This window comes from Arachis hypogaea, chromosome 3 (assembly GCF_003086295.3).
Source record: "Arachis hypogaea cultivar Tifrunner chromosome 3, arahy.Tifrunner.gnm2.J5K5, whole genome shotgun sequence".
Taxonomy (NCBI): Eukaryota; Viridiplantae; Streptophyta; class Magnoliopsida; order Fabales; family Fabaceae; genus Arachis; species Arachis hypogaea.
This window is the reverse complement of record NC_092038.1, coordinates 54832257-54855051: the sequence shown is the minus strand read 5'-3', so window position 1 is coordinate 54855051 and position 22795 is coordinate 54832257. Positions and strand designations below refer to the sequence as shown.

General features: G+C 39.5%; 2 non-coding genes across 2 annotated transcripts; one reads left to right on the top strand and one right to left on the bottom strand.

Moving 5' to 3' along the window:
- Positions 1-1805: 1805 nt before the first annotated feature.
- Positions 1806-1913, bottom strand: LOC112793678 (small nucleolar RNA R71). Its single transcript, XR_003198380.1, has one exon. It is a non-coding gene; the product is annotated as a small nucleolar RNA R71 (small nucleolar RNA).
- A 20009-nt stretch (positions 1914-21922) lies between these two features.
- LOC112793800 (small nucleolar RNA R71) lies at positions 21923-22026 on the top strand. The gene has a single exon (XR_003198493.1). It is a non-coding gene; the product is annotated as a small nucleolar RNA R71 (small nucleolar RNA).
- The last annotated feature ends 769 nt before the right edge of the window (positions 22027-22795 follow it).

The following is a 22795-nucleotide window of genomic DNA, read 5'->3' as shown; positions in this document are numbered from 1 at the left end:
ACTAGAGAGAAGCTTAGCACTTTTGGGAACTACTCTCTGCATATTTACTTTTCTGTACTTCTAGAATGGATTCTTCTTTTCTGCCATTTTTGATTCCTAGAGCTATGAACAACTAAACCCCTTTCATTGGGTTAGGGAGCTCTGTTGTAATTTGATGGATCAATTATAGTTTTCATTCTTCTTCCTCTTTCTTTTCTCATGATCTTACTAGAAAGCTTTCGATCTTAATTCAATTGGTTAGTTGTCTTGGAAAAGAAACTCTCCATAATTGGATCTTCTTTGAACCTTGGAAAAGGGATGAGGAAATCATGCTAGAAATGCTTTCTCATGTTGGCCCAAATTGGGGTTTGGATGAATATTGTGACATTTAATCCTCCCAACACTTTGATTTGGAAATACATGTGGTATAATCAGTGACCACACTTTCATCTCTTCCCATGAGCAATTAAATCAAGGAATTGGGCAATTGTTCAAGCTTAGAGAGATTGGATTGCCAAGGAATTGGGATCCAATCACTTAAGATTACCAAGGAGATTAATGAATGCATTGATTGAGGAAGAGATGAGGATGAACTTGATCTGGAGAATGCAACATCTCCTAAACCCAATGATCTCCCCATTTCTGATCTTACCCATTCTATTTACTTTCTGCCATTTAATTTCCTGCTCATTATCTCAACTCCCCATTTAAGATTCTGCACTTTAATTTCTGTTATTTACTTTCTAGTCATCTAAATTCTTGTATCTCAATCTCAATTCTGTTTAGCTCAACTAGCATATTCGTCTAACTAAAGTTGCTTGACCAATCAATCCCTGTGGGATTCGACCTCACTCTATTGTGAGTTTTACTTGACAACAATTCGGTATACTTGCCGAAGGGAAATTTGTTGAGAGACAAGTTTCCACGCATCAAGTTTTTGGCGCCGTTGCCGGGGATTGATTTTGAATCAACAATGATTAAGTTAGAAGATCACTAGATTGAGCATTTTTTTATATTTTGTTATTTGTTTTGTATTATTCAGTCAATTTACCTTAGTTCATTTTTAATTTCTTCCTCACCCCCTATACCCTCTCTATTTTCTGTTCTCTTTTTCTTAGTTGATCATAATTTAGTTCACTAACCCACTAACTATTTGATAAATTGCATCACTCACACTAACAATCATTCTAACAAGAATAATCTTCACTATACCTCCTGTTGTGTAATCTGTTTGTTGTATGACAGGGAGAAGAGAAGGAGTCTTAACATCCTTTGATTCAGAACCTGAAAGAACCCTTTGGAGACTAAGAAGGAAGGCAAGAGGAAAAGGGATTATTGGTACCGAGGAAGAGGAAGAGTACTTTGAACCTAACATGGAAGAGAACTTGGAGAATAATCATGAAGAAGAAGCTCATAATCATGCCAGAGAAGGCCATGCAAACCGGGCTGGGCAAGAAAGGAGGGTCTTAGGATCCTATATCAATCCTAATCCAGGAAACTGTGGAAGCAGCATTCAGAAGCCCACCATACATGCCAACGATTTCGAGCTAAAACCTCAACTCATCACCCTGGTGCAGAATAATTGTTCATTTGGAGGAGGTGCTCAAGAAGATCCTAATCAACACTTGACCACCTTCTTGAGGATTTGTGACACAGTGAAGTCCAATGGAGTCCACCCAGATGTCTATAGGCTGCTTTTGTTCCCTTTTTCACTAAGGGACAAGGCATCCAAATGGCTTGAATCCTTCCCAAAAGAAAGCTTAACTAATTGGGAAGAAGTGGTGAACAAGTTTTTAGCAAGATTTTATCCTCCTCAAAGGATCAATAGGCTAAGAATTGAGGTGCAGACTTTTAGACAACAAGATGGTGAGACACTTTATGAAGCATGGGAGAGATTCAAAGACTTGACAAGGAGATGCCCACCAGAGATGTTTAATGAGTGGGTTCAACTTCACATCTTCTATGAAGGTCTTTCCTATGAGTCAAAGAAGGCTGTGAATCATTCATCAGGAGGCTCTTTAAACAAGAAGAAAACCATTGAAGAAGCCCTAGATGTCATTGAAACAATTGCTGAGAATGACTACTTCTATGCCTCCGAAAGAAGTAACACTAGAGGAGTAATGGAGCTGAACCACATGGATGCACTGTTAGCCCAAAACAAGATGATCACCAAGCAGCTAACAGATCTTACCAAGAAGGTGGAAGAGAACCAAGTTGCAGTAGCCATCACCTCATCACCAACTCAAGAAGGAGTAAACATAGGAAAAGAAGGTGACTGGGAGCAAGCCAACTATGTGGGAAACTCACCTAGACAAGTCCATGATCCATACTCCAAAACTTACAACTCTGGATGGAGAAATCACCCCAACTTTGGATGGGGAAATCAATAAGACCAAGGGCAAGATCAGAGACGCCACAACTTCAACTCCAACAACAATGCTACTCATCAAAACACCTCACAGAGATATTATCAACATCCATCTAACCAATCTTCTCAACCACCTAATCTCAACCCCACATCAATCACCGAGGAGAGGCTCTCAAAAATTGAGGCTCTACTTGAAAGCCTATGCAAGGACATTCAAGATAGCAAAGCTTTCCAGGAAGAAGTGCAATCTAACATGCAAAATCAAGATGCTGCCATCAAGAAACTGGAAACACAGATTGAATTCTTATTCAAGCAAACCCCTGGACACAACAATTGCAGCAATATTAACTCAATACCAAGAGAGGAATGTCAGGCCATCACCCTCAGAAGTGGGAGGGAATTGAAGGAGACCCACAAGAAACGACCAGAAAAGGAATTGGATGAAGAAAACAAGGGACATGAGGAAGCTCAAACCTCAATCCCCAAGTCACATCAAGAAAGAGAAGCGCCCAAGCCATACCTCTCAAAGGCCCCATATCCCTGGCAACAGCGCCATAAACTTGATGCGTGAAAACTTGTCTCTCAACAAATTTTCCTTCGGCAAGTATACCAAATTGTCGTCAAGTAATAACTCACAATAGAGTGAGGTCGAATCCCACAAAGATTAACTGATTAAGCAATCAATGGGTAATTGATTATCCTAGTTAGATGAATCATATTGGAGTGATAAGTAACAAGGAAATATAAATAGCAAAAAAAGTAAAAAAACAATAAAGTGCAGAAAAGTAAAATGGCAAGAAAAGTAAATGTAAGAACTAAAAATAAAGTGAACATTGGGATCAAGAGATATTGCAATCCTCCGGATCAAGTACATTCTCATCTCTTCCTCAATCAATACATTCATTGATATCCTTAGCAATCTTAAGTGATTGGATCCCAATTCCTTGGCAATCCAACCTCTCTAAGCTTGAACAATTTTCCAATTCCTTGATTTAATTGCTCATGGGAAGAGATGAAGTTTGGTCACTGATTATACCACACACATTCATAGATCAATGTATTGGTAGGATTACATGTCACAATATCCATCTAACCCCCAACCTAATCCAATGTGAGAGAGCATTTCTAGCATGATTTCCTCATTCCTCTTCCAATATTCAAAGGTGGTGCACGAAATTGCAATCACACTTTTGCAATTCCGCACAACTAACCAGCAAGTGCACTGGGTCGTCCAAGTAATACCTTACGTGAGTAAGGGTCGATCCCACGGAGATTGTCGGCTTGAAGCAAGATATGGTTATCTTGTAACTCTTAGTCAGGATATCAATAATTATCAAGGTTGATTGTAAAAAGCAAAAGAACATGAAGTGAGTACTTGTTTTGCAGTAATGGGGAAACAGGTTGAGGTTTTGGAGATGCTCCATCTTCTGAATCTCTACTTTCCTATTGTCTTTTTCTTCAAGCACGCAAGGCTCCTTCCATGGCAAGCTGTATGTAGGGTTTCACCGTTGTCAATGGCTACCTCCCATCCTCTCAGTGAAAATGTTCAACGCACTCTGTCACAGCACGGCTAATCATCTGTCGGTTCTCAATCGGGTTGGAATAGAATCCAGTGATTCTTTTGCGTCTGTCACTAACGCCCAGCCCTCAGGAGTTTGAAGCTCATCACAGTCATTCAATCTTTGAATCCTACTCAGAATACCACAGACAAGGTTTAGACCTTCCGGATTCTCTTGAATGCCGCCATCAATTCTAGCTTATACCACGAAGATTCTGATTAAGGAATCCAAGAGATATCTACTCAATCTAAGGTAGAACGGAGGTGGTTGTCAGGCACACGTTCATAGTTGAGAATGATGATGAGTGTCACGGATCATCACATTCATCAGGTTTGGGAACAAGTGATATCTTAGAATGGAAGCAAGCATGATTGAATGAAAAACAGTAGTAATTGCATTAATCCATCAAGACACAGCAGAGCTCCTCACCCCCAACCATGGGGTTTAGAGACTCATGCCGTAGGAAGTACACAAAGAAACGTGTAAAGTGTCATGAGGTACAGATACAATGTCAAAAGATCCTATTAATAGTGAACTAGTAACCTAGGGTATACATAAATGAGTAAATGACGTAAAAATCCACTTCTGGGTCCACTTAGTGTGTGTTTGGGCTGAGCATTGAAGCTTTCATGTGTAGAGACTTTTTCTGGAGTTAAACGCCAGCTTTTGTGCCAGTTTGGGCGTTTAACTCCAATTTTTATGCCAGTTCCAGTGTTAAACGCTGGGAATTCTGAAGCTAATTTGCAACGCCGGTTTGGGCCATCAAATCTCGGGCAAAGTATGAACTATTATACATTTCTGGAAAGCCCAGGATGTCTACTTTCCAACGCCGTTGAGAGCGCGCCAATTGGGTATCTGTAGCTCAAGAAAATCTACTTCGAGTGCAGGGAGGTCAGAATCCAACAGCATCTGCAGTCCTTTGTAGCCTCTGAATCAGATTTTTGCTCAGGACCCTCAATTTCAGCCAGAAAATACCTGAAATCACAGAAAAACACACAAACTCATAGTAAAGTCCAGAAAAGTGAATTTTAATTAAAAACTACTAAAAGTATACTAAAAACTAACTAAATCATACTAAAAACATACTAAAAACAATGCCAAAAAGCGTATAAATTATCCGCTCATCACAACACCAAACTTAAATTGTTGCTTGTCCCCAAGCAACTGAAAATCAAATAGGATAAAAAGAAGAGAATATACTATAAACTCCAAACTATCAATGAAACTTAGCTCCAATTAGATGAGCGGGACTAGTAGCTTTTTGCCCCTGAACAGTTTTGGCATCTCGCTTTATCCTTTGAGGTTCAGAATGATTGGCATCTATACGAACTCAGAATTCAGATAGTGTTATTGATTCTCCTAGTTAAGTATGTTGATTCTTGAACACAGCTACTTTATGAGTCTTGGCTGTGGCCCAAAGCACTCTGTCTTCCAGTATTACCACCGGATACATACATGCCACAGACACATAATTGGGTGAACCTTTTCAGATTGTGACTCAGCTTTGCTAGAGTCCCCAATTAGAGGTGTCCAGGGTTCTTAAGCACACTCTTTTTGCCTTGGATCACAACTTTATTTCTTTCTTTTTCTTTTTCTCTTTCTTTTCTTTCTTTTCATTTTTTTTATTTTTTATTTTTTTTTTGATTCACTGCTTTTTCTTGCTTCAAGAATCAATTTGATGATTTTTCAGATCCTCAATAACAGTTCTCCTTTTCCATCATTCTTTCAAGAGGCAACAATTTTAACATTCTTAAAACAACAAATTCAAAAGACATGCACTGTTCAAGCATTCATTCAGAAAACAAAAAGTATTGTCACCACATCAAACTAATTCAACTAGTTTCAAAGATGAATTCAAAATCCTGTACTTCTTGTTCTTTTGTGATTAAAGCATTTTTCATTTAAGAGAGGTGATGGATTCATAGGACATTCATAGCTTTAAGGCATAGACACTAAGATACTAATGATCATGTAATAAGACACAAACATAGATAAACATAAGCATAAAAATTCGAAAAATAGAAAATAAAGAACAAGGAGATTAAAGAACGGGTCCACCTTAGTGATGGCGGCTTGTTCTTCCTCTTGAAGATCTTATGGAGTGCTTGAGCTCCTCAATGTCTCTTCCTTGCCTTTGTTGCTCCTCTCTCATGATTCTATGTTCTTCTTTAATTTCATGGAGGAGGATGGAATGTTCTTGGTGCTCCACCCTTAGTTGTCCCATGTTGGAACTCAATTCTCCTAGGGAGGTATTGATTTGCTCCCAATAGCTTTGTGGAGAAAAGTGCATCCCTTGAGATGAATCTCTCCATCTCCCATGGCTCGGAGGTGGAAGCTTTTGTCTTCCTTTCCTCTTTCTAGAGGTTTCTCTGGTCTGAGGTGCCATAAATGGTTATGGAGAAACAAAAAGCAACGCTTTTATCACACCAAACTTAGAAGGTTTGCTCGTCCTCGAGCAAAAGAATAAAGAAGAGAGAGAGTGGTGGGGTAGGTGGGGATCCTGTGGGGTCCACAGATCCTGAGGTGTCAAGGATAATTCATCCCTGCACCAAGTGGCGAGCAAAAATGCTCCTTATGCCAATTCTGGCGTTAAACGCCGGGCTGGTGCCCATTTCTGGCGTTTAATGCCAGCTTGGTGCCCATTCCTGGCGTTTAACGCCAGTCTGGTGCCCCTTTCTGGCGTTAAACGCCCAGAATGGTGCCAGACTGGGCGTTAAACGCCCATCTGCTAGCCTCGCTGGCGTTTAAACGCCAGCAAGTTCTCCTCCAGGGTGTGCTGTTTTTCTTTCTATTCTTCTTTCTGTTTTTGCTTTTTCAATTGATTTTGTGACTTCTCATGATCATCAACCTATAGAAAACATAAAATAACAAAGGAAAATAGATAAAATATAACATTGGGTTGCCTCCCAACAAGCGCTTCTTTAATGTCAGTAGCTTGACAGTGGGCCCTCATGGAGCCTCACGGATGCTCAGAGCAATGTTGGAACCTCCCAACACCAAACTTAGAGTTTGGTTGTGACCTCCCAACACCAAACTTAGAGTTTGACTGTGGGGGCTCTGTTTGACTCTATTTTGAGAGAAGCTCTTCATGCTTCCTCTCCATGGTTACAGAAGGAGAACCTTGAGATTTATAGTTTGCACTGTCTGCAAGCCACGGAGCTTCCTGAATAGCAAACAATTGCTCATCCGGAAAGGTTTCAGAGATCTCAGTAGGAGGGAGGGATGCTCCTGCTACTGGTTCTATCCGGGACAGGTGATCAGCTACTTGATTCTCTGTCCCTTTTTTGTCTCTTATTTCTATATCAAACTCTTGCAGAAGCAACACCCATCTTATGAGCCTGGGTTTTGAATCCTGCTTTGTGAGTAGATATTTAAGAGCAGCATGGTCAGTGTACACAATCACTTTTGATCCTACTAAATAAGATCTGAACTTGTCAATGGCATAAACCACTGCAAGTAGCTCCTTTTCTGTGGTTGTGTAGTTCTTCTGTGCATCATTTAGAATACGGCTGCCATAATAAATGACGTGTAGAAGCTTACCATGCCTTTGTCCCAGTACTGCACCAATGGCATGGTCACTGGCATCACACATTAGTTCAAATGGTAATGTCCAGTCTGGTGCAGAGATGACTGGTGCTGTGACCAGTTTAGCTTTCAGAGTCTCAAACGCTTGCAGACACTCATTATCAAAAATAAATGGAGTGTCAGCAGCTAGCAGATTACTCAGAGGTTTGGCAATTTTTGAAAAATCCTTTATAAACCTTCTGTAGAATCCTGCATGCCCCAGAAAGCTTCTGATTGCCTTAACATTGGTAGGTGGTGGTAATTTTTCAATTACTTCAACTTTAGCTTGATCCACCTCTATTCTTTTGTTTGAAATTTTATGCCCAAGGACAATTCCTTCAGTCACCATAAAGTGACATTTTTCCCAGTTTAAAACTAGGTTGGTCTCTTGGCATCTTTTCAGAACAAGTGCTAGATGGTTAAGGCAGGAGCTGAATGAGTCTCCAAATACCGAAAAGTCATCCATGAAGACTTCCAGAAATTTCTCTACCATATCTGAGAAGATAGAGAGCATGCACCTCTGAAAGGTTGCAGGTGCATTGCACAGACCAAAGGCATCCTTCTATAGGCAAATACTCCAGAAGGACATGTAAATGCTGTTTTCTCTTGGTCCTGAGGATCTACTGCAATTTGGTTGTAACCTGAGTAGCCATCCAAAAAGCAGTAGTATTCATGACCTGCTAGTCTCTCTAGCATCTGGTCTATGAATGGTAAAGGAAAATGATCCTTTCTGGTGACCGTATTGAGCCTTCTGTAGTCAATACACATGCGCCACCCTGTAACTGTTCTTGTAGGAACAAGTTCATTCTTTTCATTATGAACCACTGTCATGCCTCCCTTCTTAGGGACAACGTGGACAGGGCTCACCCAGGGGCTATCAGAAATAGGATAAATAATCCCAGCCTCTAGTAACTTAGTGACCTCTTTCTGCACTACCTCCTTCATGGCTGGATTTAGCCGCCTTTGTGGTTGAACCACTGGCTTAGCATCATCCTCCAATAGGATCTTGTGCATGCATCTTGCTGGGCTAATGCCCTTAAGATCACTTATGGACCACCCAAGAGCTGTCTTGTGTGTCCTTAGCACTTGAATTAGTGCTTCCTCTTCCTGTGGATTTAAAGCAGAGCTTATGATCACTGGAAAAGTGTCACCTTCTCCCAGAAATGCATATTTCAGGGATGGTGGTAGTGGCTTGAGCTCGGGTTTAGGAGGCTTATCTTCTTCTTGAGGAATTTTCAGAATTTCTTTTATTTCCTTTATTTCCTCCAGATCAGGCTGAACATCTTTAAAGATGTCATCTAGCTCTGATTCAAGACTTTCAGTCATATTGACCTCCTCCACCAAAAAGTCAATAATATCAGTGCTCATGCAGTCATTTGATGTGTCTGGATGCTGCATAGCTTTGACAACATTCAACTTGAACTCATCCTCATTGACTCTCAGGGTTAATTCCCCTTTTTGGACGTCAATGAGGGTCTGTCCAGTTGCTAGGAAAGGTCTTCCTAGAATGAGAGTTGCACTCTTGTGCTCCTCCATTTCCAGCACTACAAAGTCAGTGGGAAAGGCAAATGGCCCAACCTTGACAATCATGTCTTCAATTATGCCTGATGGGTATTTAATGGAGCCATCAGCAAGTTGGAGACATATCCTGGTTGGTTTGACTTCTTTAGTCAAGCCAAGCTTTCTGATAGTGGATGCAGGTATTAGGTTGATACTTGCCCCAAGATCACATAGAGCTTTCTTGGTACAAGTACCCTCTAATGTGCATGGTATCATAAAGCTTCCAGGATCTTTAAGCTTCTCTGGTAAGCTCTTTAATATGACTGCACTGCATTCTTCAGTGAGAAAAACTTTTTCAGTTTCTCTCCAATCCTTCTTATGACTTAAGATCTCTTTCATGAACTTAGCATAAGAAGGTATTTGCTCAAGTGCCTCTCCAAACGGAATCTTTATTTCAAGAGTCCTTAGATAGTCTACAAAGCGAGCAAATTGCTTATCCTGTTCCGCTTGGCAGAGTTTCTGAGGATAAGGCATCTTGGCTTTATATTCTTCAACCTTAGTTGCTGCAGGTTTATTCCTTACAGAAGTGGTTGAAGAAGCCTTTTTAGAGGGATTACTGTCAGCATTCTCAGGTGTCTGACCCTCCCTTGACGTCTGAACGCCAGGAATGGGTGAAGATTGGGCGTTTAACGCCAACTTCTCTCCCTTTTCTGGCGTTTCAACGCCAGAACTGGGCAAGGAATGGGCGTTTAATGCCAGCTTTCCTCCCCTTTCTGGGCTCTTACTGTCCTCAGAGGGATGTCGGACAGTGGTTTGGTTATCCTCTGTCAATTTTTCCTTATTTGGCTTTTTGCTACTTTGAGCAGTGTTATTCAATGTCTTCCCACTCCTCAGTTGAACTGCTTGACATTCTTCTGTTATCTGTTTAGATATCTGCTGTTTTGCTTGATTCAATTGCAGTTCTATGTTCTTGTTAGCAGTTTTAGTTTCATGGAGCATCTCTTTAAATTCTGCTAACTGTTTTGTCATCATGTGTAATTGTTGATTAAGCTCAATCATCTGTTCTTGAGGATTAGGATCAGTGGCTACTGCCATGACTTCCTCTTTTGGGGAGAACTCATTACCAGAGTACAAATATTGATTTCTAGCAACAGTATCTATAAGCTCTTGAGCCTCTTCAATTGTCTTCCTCATGTGAATAGATCCACCAGCTGAGTGGTCTAAAGACATCTGAGCTTTTTCTGTAAGCCCATAGTAGAAGATATCTAATTGTACCCACTCTGAAAACATTTCAGAGGGGCATTTTCTTAGCATACCTCTATACCTCTCCCAGGCATTATAAAGAGATTCATTATCCTCTTGTTTAAAGCCTTGGATGTCCAGCCTTAGCTGTGTCATCCTCTTTGGAGGGTAAAAGTGATTCAGGAATTTGTCTGATAACTGTTTCCATGTCTTTATGCTTGCTGTAGGTTGGTTATTCAACCACCTCTTAGCTTGATCTTTTACAGCAAATGGAAACAGTAATAGTCTGTAGACATCCTGATCCACGTCTTTATCACGTACTGTGTCAGCAATTTGCAAGAACTGTGCCAGAAACTCAGTAGGTTCTTCTTGTAGAAGATCGGAATACTGGCAGTTTTGCTGCACTATGATAATGAGTTGAGGATTTAGCTCAAAGCTGCTTGCTTTGATGGGAGGTGTACAGATGCTACTCCCATATGCAGCTGTAATGGGGTTAGCGCATGACCCCAGAGTCCTTCTGGACTGTTCAATTCCACTTAGGTCCATGATGGATAAAGGGAAATGATATGGATTGCAAGTAGAAAAAAAAAATTTTTTTGACCGAAAATAATAAAATAAATGGAAAATAAAATCAAATTTCGAAAACTAAAAGAAAATAAGATCAAAGCAAATTGAAAACTGAATCAATTAGTCAATTAAAAAGATTTTGAAATTAGCAATTGAGAAGATATGATTGAAAATTATTTTGAAAAAGATTTGATTTTTGAAATGAGGAGAGAGAAAAACAACAAAATGACACCAAACTTAAAATTTTTAGAAAATCAAACACTAATTTTCGAAAATTTTAAGGGAAAAACACAAAGAGGACACCAAACTTAGAATTTTTAAGGATCAAAAAGGGACTAAGGACATGCATATTCGAAAATTAAAAGAAAAGCAAAAGCATGCAATTGACACCAAACTTAAAATATGAAATTAGACTCAACTAAAAGACTCTAAACCAACAAAAATAAAACAGTCCTAATCTAAGCAACAAGATAAGCCGTCAGTTGTCCAACTCGAACAATCCCCGGCAACGGCGCCAAAAACTTGGTGCACGAAATTGCAATCACACTTTTGCAATTCCGCACAACTAACCAGCAAGTGCACTGGGTCGTCCAAGTAATACCTTACGTGAGTAAGGGTCGATCCCACGGAGATTGTCGGCTTGAAGCAAGATATGGTTATCTTGTAACTCTTAGTCAGGATATCAATAATTATCAAGGTTGATTGTAAAAAGCAAAAGAACATGAAGTGAGTACTTGTTTTGCAGTAATGGGGAAACATGTTTAGGTTTTGGAGATGCTCCATCTTCTGAATCTCTGCTTTCCTACTGTCTTCTTCTTCAAGCACGCAAGGCTCCTTCCATGGCAAGCTGTATGTAGGGTTTCACCGTTGTCAATGGCTACCTCCCATCCTCTCAGTGAAAATGTTCAACGCACTCTGTCACAGCACGGCTAATCATCTGTCGGTTCTCAATCGGGTTGGAATAGAATCCAGTGATTCTTTTGCCTCTGTCACTAACGCCCAGCCCTCAGGAGTTTGAAGCTCGTCACAGTCATTCAATCCTTGAATCCTACTCAGAATACCACAGACAAGGTTTAGACCTTCCGGATTCTCTTGAATGCCGCCATCAATTCTAGCTTATACCACGAAGATTCTGATTAAGGAATCCAAGAGATATCTACTCAATCTAAGGTAGAACGGAGGTGGTTGTCAGGCACACGTTCATAGTTGAGAATGATGATGAGTGTCACGGATCATCACATTCATCAGGTTTGGGAACAAGTGATATCTTAGAATGGAAGCAAGCATGATTGAATGAAAAACAGTAGTAATTGCATTAATCCATCAAGACACAGTAGAGCTCCTCATCCCCAACCATGGGGTTTAGAGACTCATGCCGTAGGAAGTACACAAAGAAACGTGTAAAGTGTCATGAGGTACAGATACAATGTCAAAAGATCCTATTAATAGTGAACTAGTAACCTAGGGTATACATAAATGAGTAAATGACGTAAAAATCCACTTCTGGGTCCACTTAGTGTGTGTTTGGGCTGAGCATTGAAGCTTTCATGTGTAGAGACTTTTTCTGGAGTTAAACGCCAGCTTTTGTGCCAGTTTGGGCGTTTAACTCCAATTTTTATGCCAGTTCCAGCGTTAAACGCTGGGAATTCTGAAGCTGATTTGCAACGCCGGTTTGGGCCATCAAATCTCGGGAAAAGTATGGACTATTATACATTGCTGGAAAGCCCAGGATGTCTACTTTCCAACGCCGTTGAGAGCGCGCCAATTGGGCTTCTGTAGCTCCAGAAAATGCACTTCGAGTTCAGGGAGGTCAGAATCCAACAACATCTGCAGTCCTTTGTAGCCTCTGAATCAGATTTTTGCTCAGGACCCTCAATTTCAGCCAGAAAATACCTGAAATCACAGAAAAACACACAAACTCATAGTAAAGTCCAGAAAAGTGAATTTTAATTAAAAATTACTAAAAGTATACTAAAAACTAACTAAATCATACTAAAAACATACTAAAAAATAATGCCAAAAAGTGTATAAATTATCTGCTCATCAAAAGGAAATCCAAGTATGAGCAATTTTTCTTCCAAGACAATTACCCAATTGGATGAAGATTGAAAGCTCTCTAGTAAAATCAAGAGAAAAGAAAGAAGAAGAAGAATAAGAACTACAATTGATCCATTGAATCACAATAGAGCTCTCTAACCCAATGAAAAGAGTTAGTTGATCATTTCTCTACCAAAATAGAAAAGAAAGAAAGTGCAGAAAAATAAAGATAAAGATTAAACTGAAATTGAAACTTCAAAATTCATCATAAACTTGATGCGTGGAAACTTGTCTCTCAACAAATTTCCCTTCGGCAAGTATACCGAATTGTCGTCAAGTAATAACTCACAATAGAGTGAGGTCGAATCCCACAGAAATTAACGGATTAAGCAATCAATGGGTAATTGATTATCCTAGTTAGACGAATCATATTGGAGTGATAAGTAACAAGGAAATGTAAATAGCAAAAAAAGTAAAAAAACCAATAAAGTGCAGAAACGTAAAATGGCAAAAAAAGTAAATGTAAGAACTAAAAATAAAATGAACATTGGGATCAAGAGATATTGCAATCCTCTAGATCAAGTTCATTCTCATCTCTTCCTCAATCAATGCATTCATTGATCTCCTTGGCAATCTTAAGTGATTGGATCCCAATTCCTTGGCAATCCAATCTCTCTAAGCTTGAACAATTTCACAATTCCTTGATTTAATTGCTCATGGGAAGAGATGAAGTTTGGTCACTGATTATACCACACACATTCATAGATCAAAGTATTGGTAGGATTATATGTCACAATATCCATCCAACCCCCAACCTAATCCAATGTGAGAGAGCATTTCTAGCATGATTTCCTCATTCCTCTTCCAAGGTTCAGAGGAAATCCAAGCATGAGCAATTTCTCTTCCAAGACAATTACCCAATTGGATGAAGATTGAAAACTCTCTAGTAAATTCAAGAGAAAAGAAAGAAGAAGAAGAATAAGAACTACAATTGATCCATTGAATCACAATAGAGCTCTCTAACCCAATGAAAAGAGTTAGTTGATCATTGCTCTACCAAAATAGAAAAGAAAGAAAGTGCAGAAAAATAAAGATAAATATTAAACTGAAATTGAAACTTCAAAATTCATAAATGGAAGGTACAAAGAAAAGAAACTACTCCTAAGGAAGAAAAGAAGAGAAAAGGAAGAAGAGTGGTTGAGGGGAGGGGTTCGAAGACCCACTCCCCTTGGAGTGTGCCAATTCACAGAAATTCGAATTGGTCTTCACTCTCTCCCCCTTCCTTCAATTCTATGTTTCAGTCCTCCTTGAATGTAAAGACTAAGGCCTTTATATAGGCTCTCCAAAATTACAAAATGAAATTAAAAGCAAATTACAATTAAATGAAAATTCCTATTCTAGATGCTTCTTGTGGCCTTGATTGGTTGACAATTGTGGGCTTGCTTGCTTGAGCTTTGAAGTGGACTTGAGAGAGAAGTGAATCAAGTTGAGGTCCAGGTGCAACGTTAGTACTGTCGTTAGCCACACTAACGCTACAAGTGTGGCGTTAGTGCCAAAGTTATTTTGGCTAACGTTGCACTTGTTACCAATTGGTGTTTTGGGGGCTTAAAAGATGCCTCTTGTTTGTACTCCAATTGCATGCCCACTATAGAGTATTATATATCGTTGGAAAGTTTTGAATGTCAGCTTTCTAATACAACTGGAATCACCTCAATTGAATCTCTATAACTCAAGTTATGCTCCTTTGAAATGGACATGGTTGCTGGCATAGTCGCTAGCGTTAATGGAAAACGTGAGTCCCAATAATGCTAGCGACCAGGGGCTTAATATTTCCAAGTTCTGGAGCTCAAAATCAATGTCCACCCCATACTATTATATATTTTTGGAAAGCTCTGGATGTCTACTTTCCAACACCTTTAGAAGTGTATCATTTGGAGCTCTAAAACTCGAGTTACACTTCTTGGAAGGTGAAGAGGTCAGTTGGCCTTACTACAGGTTGATACCATGTTCATCTTTGCCCTTTCGGGGCATGTTTTCTCCCTCAAATTTAGTGTCAATCATGTAGTGCCATATATGCTTGGAAAGTTCTAGAATCCTACTTTCCAATGCCACTGGAATCACTTCATTTGGAGCTTTGTGGCTCAAGTTATGCGTGTTTGAAGAATGCATGGTCAGGCTGCCAGGTTGAACTTTTGCCCACGTTAACTTAGTTAACGTGGAAGTTAACGTGGGTCTTTTTTGCTTCGCCAATGTTAGTGGCACTCAATTTTTCCACTAACGTTTGCATCTCACTTTCCTTCCACGTTAACTACCACGTTAACTTAGTTAACGTGGCTGTTAACGTGGGTCTTTTTGCTTCGCCAACGTTAGTGGCACTCACTTTTTTCACTAACGTTGGCATCTCCCTTTCCTTCTACATTAACTAGCACGTTAACTTAGTTAACGTGGCTGTTAACGTGGGTCTTTTTGCACCTTCACAAACGTTAGTGGCACTCACTTTTTACACTAACGTTGGCCCTTCTTCAAAGTTAATGCCATTAACGTTCCCACTAATGTTCCAACTTTCCTTCCTTCCACGTTAGTGCCCACGTTAGTAGCACTAACGTGGCTCTTCTCTGCTTCTTTTGGCCTGAAATTAAACAAACGAAGTGCATCAAGGTAACATACAAGATGATCTTTAGATACTAAGTGTGCTAATAATACTCAAAATCAAAACTTCACTTAGTGTGATCTATTTTATCATATTTACCCTGTATATTAGCTAAAATTCACCTATGCTTAAGATTTTGTTTCATGCAGAGATTTTTCATGCTATTACTCATATATTGGAAATATTTGTATGAAAACTAAACAGAAATCTACTAAAAGGACTACTAAAAGTAGGCAATGATGCACGCGCATCACAACACCAAACTTAAATCTTGCTTGTCCCTAAGCAAGTACTGAAACATAGGAAGAATGAAATGAAATAACAAGAAGATAAAATAGAAGTAGAATTCCTAGTTTATGGAGTTTCATGCATAGCAACTTAGGTTCTTTCCTTTTAGGTTTCAAGCCTTTATCAATTCCTTGGTCACTTTCTTGATTACATCCTTTGAGACTCCTTTCTTGTTGATCCTTCCTAAAGCTTATTACATTTTTCTTTTGGCTAAGTGCTCTGTAAGAGGGCGACTCTTTATGATAAGCTTTCAGCCAACACTCCCGAACCAGTTGGTTCAAGGTGCTAAGTGTTAAAACACCCCTAAGGACTTACTCCCTCAAGTCTCTTTCCCTCATACATACACACCACAGGCACATGGTTTGTTATTTTTCTTTCTTGAGACCTTGGTATCCAATACCTCTTTGGGTTACTAAGTGTTCTATAGCAAAGGTCACTCTTGATAGTGGACTTTCAGCTGATAATCCCGGATTAGTTAATCCAAGTTACCAAGTGATAAGGCACCCCTAAGAGCTTATTCATCCAAGCATATCCCTTGCACATGAACACCACAGACACATGCCTCAATCTTAAAACCCTTGGTGCCTAGCATTGTTTCTTATTATGTTTCTTCCTTTTTCACTTTTATTGCTTTTTTTTCTTTTCTTACTGGGATCTTATTATTGAGTTTGTCTCATAGGATGTGTTTCAAGCATAGGACTTAGGATAGATAGTTGCTTTCTTTCCTTGTTTGGTGAACCAACTTAGCTTACTAATCATCCTACCAGAAACATTCAGAATTCACTTCACAAAATAACTCCACTCTTGTTCTTTTCATAACATTTTCTTTTTGATTAACTTAAAGGACAAGTATACAAGTAAGAAAGATGAAGGTGCAATGATAAGCGATGAACCATGCTTATTACTAAAAGTAATCATAACAAAACAGAGGTAGAACACAGAATTCAAAACAAGAGACATTCATGATTGCCATTAAGTCTAATGGGAGTAAATGAGAAGGAAAGGAACTTTACAACCTTTGTAGCTCATCTTCACCCTTGTTGTTCCTTCCTGCAGACTTCCTCCCTTCAATCACCATCTTAGAATAAGTGCTTTACAGGCAAGAAACAAGTAAGAGCAGTGGTGTTGAGATTGTGATTCAACCATGAATGTCAAAAAAAAAAGAAACAAGATATAAGTAATGCATAAAATTAAGCAAGCTTGGTTAAAAATGACACTACAGGCCTAAGAAGCAAAGGCATTATGATTGTACAAACAAGTGGTGTTGCTGGATACATTGCATAGAAAAATAAGTGGAACACCAAACTTAGTGTGGCACTTTCTCTTGGAATTGATGCAAGTATCCAGAAAGATTGAAAACAGATTGTTGCAGGGCAACACCAAACTTAGAATGTGATCATATGCTAATTTTTTTTGAAAAGAAGCTAAGTAAAAGAAACTGTTGTATTAATAACAAAATCACCAAGAGCCAGAGCTGTCACCAATAGGGGCTTCTTGGTGAGGCATTAACACAAACAGTTAGAGAGCATAGAAAACAAAGAACCAAAACAATTACACAAACAAAACAAAACAAAGGAAAATATCTAATCAAGGTAATCAACCAACCGGTAGTTTGTTAATCACAATTAATCCCCGGCAACGGCGCCATAAACTTGATGCGTGAAAACTTGTCTCTCAACAAATTTCCCTTCGGTAAGTATACCGAATTGTCGTCAAGAAAAACTCACAATAGAGTGAGGTCGAATCCCACAGGGATTGATTGGTCAAGAAACTTTCGTTAGAAGAATATGCTAGTTGAGCTAAACAGAATTGAGATTGAGATGCAGAAATTTAAATGACTAGAAAGTAAATAACAGAAATTAAAGTGCAGAATCTTAAATGGGGAGTTGGGATAATGAGCAGGAAATTAAATGGCAGAAAGTAAATAGAATGGGTAAGATCAGAAATGGGGAGATCATTGGGTTTGGGAGATGCTGCATTCTCTGGATCAACTTCATCCTCATCTATTCCTCAATCAATGCATTCATTTATCTCCTTGGCAATCTTAAGTGATTGGATCCCAATTCCTTGGCAATCCAATCTCTCTAAGCTTGAACAATTGCCCAATTCCTTGATTTAATTGCTCATGGGAAGAGATGAAAGTGTGGTCACTGATTATACCATATGTATTTCCAAATCAAAGTGTTGGGAGGATTAAATGTCACAATATCAATCCAAACCCCAATTTGGTCCAACATGAGAAAGCGTTTCTAGCATGATTTCCTCATCCCTTTTCCAAGGTTCAAAGGAGATCCAATTATGGAGAGTTTCTTTTCCAAGACAACTAACCAATTGAATTAAGATCGAAAGCTTTCTAGTAAGATCAAGAGAAAAGAAAGAAGAAGAAGAATGAAAACTATAATTGATCCATCAAATTACAACAGAGCTCCCTAACCCAATGAAAGGGGTTTAGTTGTTCATAGCTCTAGGAATAAAAAATGGCAGAAAAGAAGAATCCATTCTAGAAGTACAGAAAAGTAAATATGCAAAGAGTAGTTCCCAAAAGTGCTAAGCTTCTCTCTAGTTCAAAACTACTCCAATCTATACTACTCCTCATGATCTTCTAGTGAGTTATTCAAGTCTTTGATGTGGGCTCTGGACCTTGAGTTGAAGCAATTCTCATCTTTAGTGGGCCCAGCTTGCACAGAAATATGAATTAGGCTTGGGCATTTAGTGAGATTAACGTTGGGTAATATTTTGAGTGCGAGAACGATAGTGGCATTCACTTTTTCCACTAACGTTCCACCCTTATATACCCACGTTAATTCCAACGTTAGAAACCTTAACGTGACTACTAACGTTTCTTACTCAATCCTTGGCCAACGTTAACGGGACTCACTTTTCTCATTAACGTTGGCTTGTGCCCTTTTTCGCAAACGTTAATGGGAATCACTTTTCCCATTAACGTTGCTTGCCTCTTGCCCCTACGTTAGATCTCACGTTAGCTTGGCTAACGTAGCTCTTAACGTGGGTCTCTATCACCTTCGAGAGCATTAGTGACACTCACCTTTGTCACTAACGCTTAAATTGCCTTAAGTCCCTACGTTAGAACCAACGTTAACTAAGTTAACGTGGCTCTTAACGTAGTAATGAAGCCATCTCCCAACGTTAGTGAAAAAAGTGAGTGTCACTAACGTTGGTTCTTTGAATTCAACTCCACGTTAACTTTCACGTTAACAATCCTAACGTGAGAGTTAACGTAGGCAATGCTAATGATCCAACGTTAGTGACAAAAGTGAGTGTCACTAACGTTGGTGTTGTTGATCCTCTTCCACGTTAGAGTTCACGTTAACTAAGTTAACGTGACTCTTAACGTGGGGCATTGCCTAGTTTCCCAACGTTAGTGGTGTTCACTTTTACCACTAACGTTGAGGAGAAACGTTATTGGAGTTCATGTTTCTCGTTAACGTGGAGTCCTTTTTTTCTTCTACGTTAAGTACCACGTTAACTTAGTTAACGTGGCTCTTAACATAAGCTATGAATGGCTTCGTAGGCGTTATTGGTGATCACTTTTCTCATTAACGTTGCAAGCTCTTTGCCATCCCACGTTAGTAGTCACGTTAACTAAGTTAACGTGAATGCTAACGTAGTTCCTCCATGCTTCATTTGTCCTGAAATCAAGCAATTAAAGTGCATCAAAGCTCTAGCTAAAGTCATGAGATTATGTATCATCAAATTCTCATGCAATTTTGGCAAAAATCTCATGAAATCATGCAAAATTCACAATAGTTGCTTAAATAAAGGTGTAAGTGTATTTTCACCCAAAACTTGCCTTATTCACTAGGAAAATGCATGAAACTACCCTAAAACAGTAAAGAAAAGGTCAGTAAAACTGGCCTAGATGCCCTGGCATCAGTCCACAGATCCTAGGTGATCCTGTGGGGTCCATAGATCCTGAGGTGTCAAGGATTTCTCATCCTTGCACCCTTTAGGCATGTAAAACGTCCTCTGTATGCAATCCTGGCGTTTAACACCAGACTGCTGCCTGTTTCTGGCATTAAACACCCAGATGTAGCCTGTTTCTGGCATTTAACACTAGCCTGATGCTTGTTTCTGGCGTTAAATGCCAGCTTGGTGCTTGTTTATGGCGTTTAATGCCAGCTTTCCTCAGGGTGCAATCCTGGCGTTTAAATGCTAGACTGCTGCCTGTTTTTGGCATTTAATGCCAGCTTCATACTCTGTTCTGGCGTTAAACGCCAACCAGATGCTCCTTACTGGCGTTTAAACGCCAGTAAGCTCTTCCTCCAGGGTGTGCTATTTCTTCTGCTATTTTTGATTCTGTTTTTAATTTTTGCTATTGTTTTGTGACTCCACATGATCATAGACCTAATAAAACATAAAAGAACAATAGAAATATAGATAAATAAAAATTGATTTGCCTCCCAATAAGCGCTTCTTTAATGTCAATAGCTTGACAGTGAGCTCTCATGGAGCTTCACAGATGTTCAGAGCATTGTTGGGACCTCCCAACACCAAACTTAGAGTTTGAATATGGGGGTTCAACACCAAACTTAGAGTTTGGTTGTGGCCTCCCAACACCAAACTTAGAGTTTGATTGTGGGGGCTTTGTTTGACTTTGCATTGAGAGAAACTTATCGTGCCTCTTTTCCATGTTTATAGAAGGATAACCTTGAGCTTTAACACTAGGTAGTCTCCATTCAATTGAAGGACTAGTTCACCTCTGTCAACATCAATCACAGTTTTTGCTGTGGCTAGGAAGGGTCTTCCTAGAATGATGGATTCATTCTCATCCTTCCCAGTGTCTAAGATATGAAGTCAGCAGGGATGTAAAGGCCTTTAACCTTCACTAACACGTCCTCTACCAATCCATAAGCTTGTTTTATTGACTTATTTGCCATCTCTAATGAGATTCTTGCAGCTTGTACTTCAAAGATCCCCAGCTTCTCCATTACAGAGAGTGGCATAAGATTTATACCTGATCCCAGGTCACACAGAGCCTTCTCAAAGGTCATGGTGCCTATGGTTTAGGATATTAAGAATTTACCAGGATCTTGTTTCTTTTGAGGTAGAGTTTGCTGAACCCATGTATCTAGTTCACTAATGAGCAAGGGAGGTTCACCTTTCCAAGTCTCATTACCAAACAACTTGGCATTCAGCTTCATGATGGCACCTAGATATTGAGCAACTTGCCCTTCAGTTACATCCTCATCCTCTTCAGAGGAAGAATAGTTCTCAGAGCTCATGAATGGCAGAAGGAAGTTTATTGGAATCTCTATGGTCTATATATGAGCCTCAGATTCCTTTAGGTCCTCAATAGGGAACTCCTTTCTGTCTGGAGGACGTCCCTTGAGGTCTTTCTCATTGGGATTCACGTCCTCCCCTTCCTCTTTGGATTCGGCCATATCGATAAAATCAATGGCCTTGTACTCTCTTTTTGGATTCTCTTCTGCATTTCTTGGGAGAGTACTAGGAGGAGTTTCAGCGATTTTCTTACTCAACTGACCCACTTGTGCCTCCAAATTTCTAATGGAGGACCTTGTTTCACTCATGAAACTTAAAGTGGCCTTAGATAGATCAGAGACTATGTTTGCTAAGCTAGAGGGGCTCTGCTCAGAATTCTCTGTCTGTTGCTGAGAAGATGATGGAAAAGACTTGATATTGCTAAACTTGTTTCTTCCACCATTATTAAAGCCTTGTTGAGGCTTTTGTTGATCCTTCCATGAGAAATTTGGATGATTTCTCCATGAGGAATTATAGGTGTTTCCATTGGGTTCACCCATGTAATTCACCTCTGCCATTGCAGGGTTCTCAAGATCATAAGCTTCTTCTTCAGAAGATGCCTCTTTAGTACTGTTGGATGCATTTTGCCATCCATTCAGACTCTGAGAAATCATGTTGACTTACTGAGTCAACATTTTGTTCTGAGCCAATATGGCATTCAGAGCATCAATTTCAAGAACTCCCCTCTTTTGAGGTATCTCATTACTCACAGGATTCCTCTCAGAGGTGTACATGAATTGATTATTTGCAACCATGTCAATGAGTTCTTGAGCTTCTACAAGCGTTTTCTTTAGGTGAATGGATCCACTTGTAGAATGTTCCAGTGACATCTTAGAAAGCTCAGATAGACCATCATAGAATATATCTAAAATGGTCCACTCTGAAAGCATGCCAGAAGGATACTCTTTGGTCAACTGCTTGTATCTTTCCCAAGCTTCATAGAGGAATTCACCATCTTTTTGCTTGAAGGTCTGAAAATCCACTCTAAGCTTGCTCAGCTTTTGAGGAGGAAAGAACTTGGCCAAGAAGGCCGTGACCAGCTTATCCCAAGAGTCCAGGCTATCTTTAGGTTGTGAGTCCAACCATGTTCTAGCTCTGTCTCTTACAGCAAAGGGGAAAAGCATGAGTCTGTAGACTTCAGGATCTACTCCATTAGTCTTAACAGCATCACAGATCTGCAACAATTCAGTTAAAAACTGATAGGGATCTTCTGTTGGAAGTCCATGGAACTTGCAGTTCTGTTGTATTAGAACAACTAGTTGAGACTTCAGCTCAAAATTATTTGCTCTAATGGCAGGGATTGAGATGTTTCTTTCATAAAAATTAGAAGTAGGTGTAGTATAATCACCAAGCATCCTCCTTGCGCCTCCACCATTGTTATTGGGTTCGACCATGTCTCTTTCTTTTTCGAGATTCTCTGTAAGGTTTTCTCTGAATTGTTGTACTTTAGCTTCTCTTAGCTTCTTCTTCAGAGTCCTTTCAGGTTCAGGATCTGCTTCAACAAGAATGTCCTTGTCCTTGCTCCTGCTCATATGAAAAAGAAGAGAACAGAAAAGAAGAGAAATCCTCTATGTCATAGTATAGAGATTCCTTTATGTGAGTAGAAGAAGAAAAGAATAGAAGAAGGAGAAGAGAAAAATTCGAACACAGAAGAGAAGAGAGGGTTCAAATTTTGAGATGAAGAGAAGTGTTAGTAAATAAATAAAATAAATAGAAAGAGATGAGAGGAGGAGAATTTCGAAAATTAGGAGAAGAAATAAA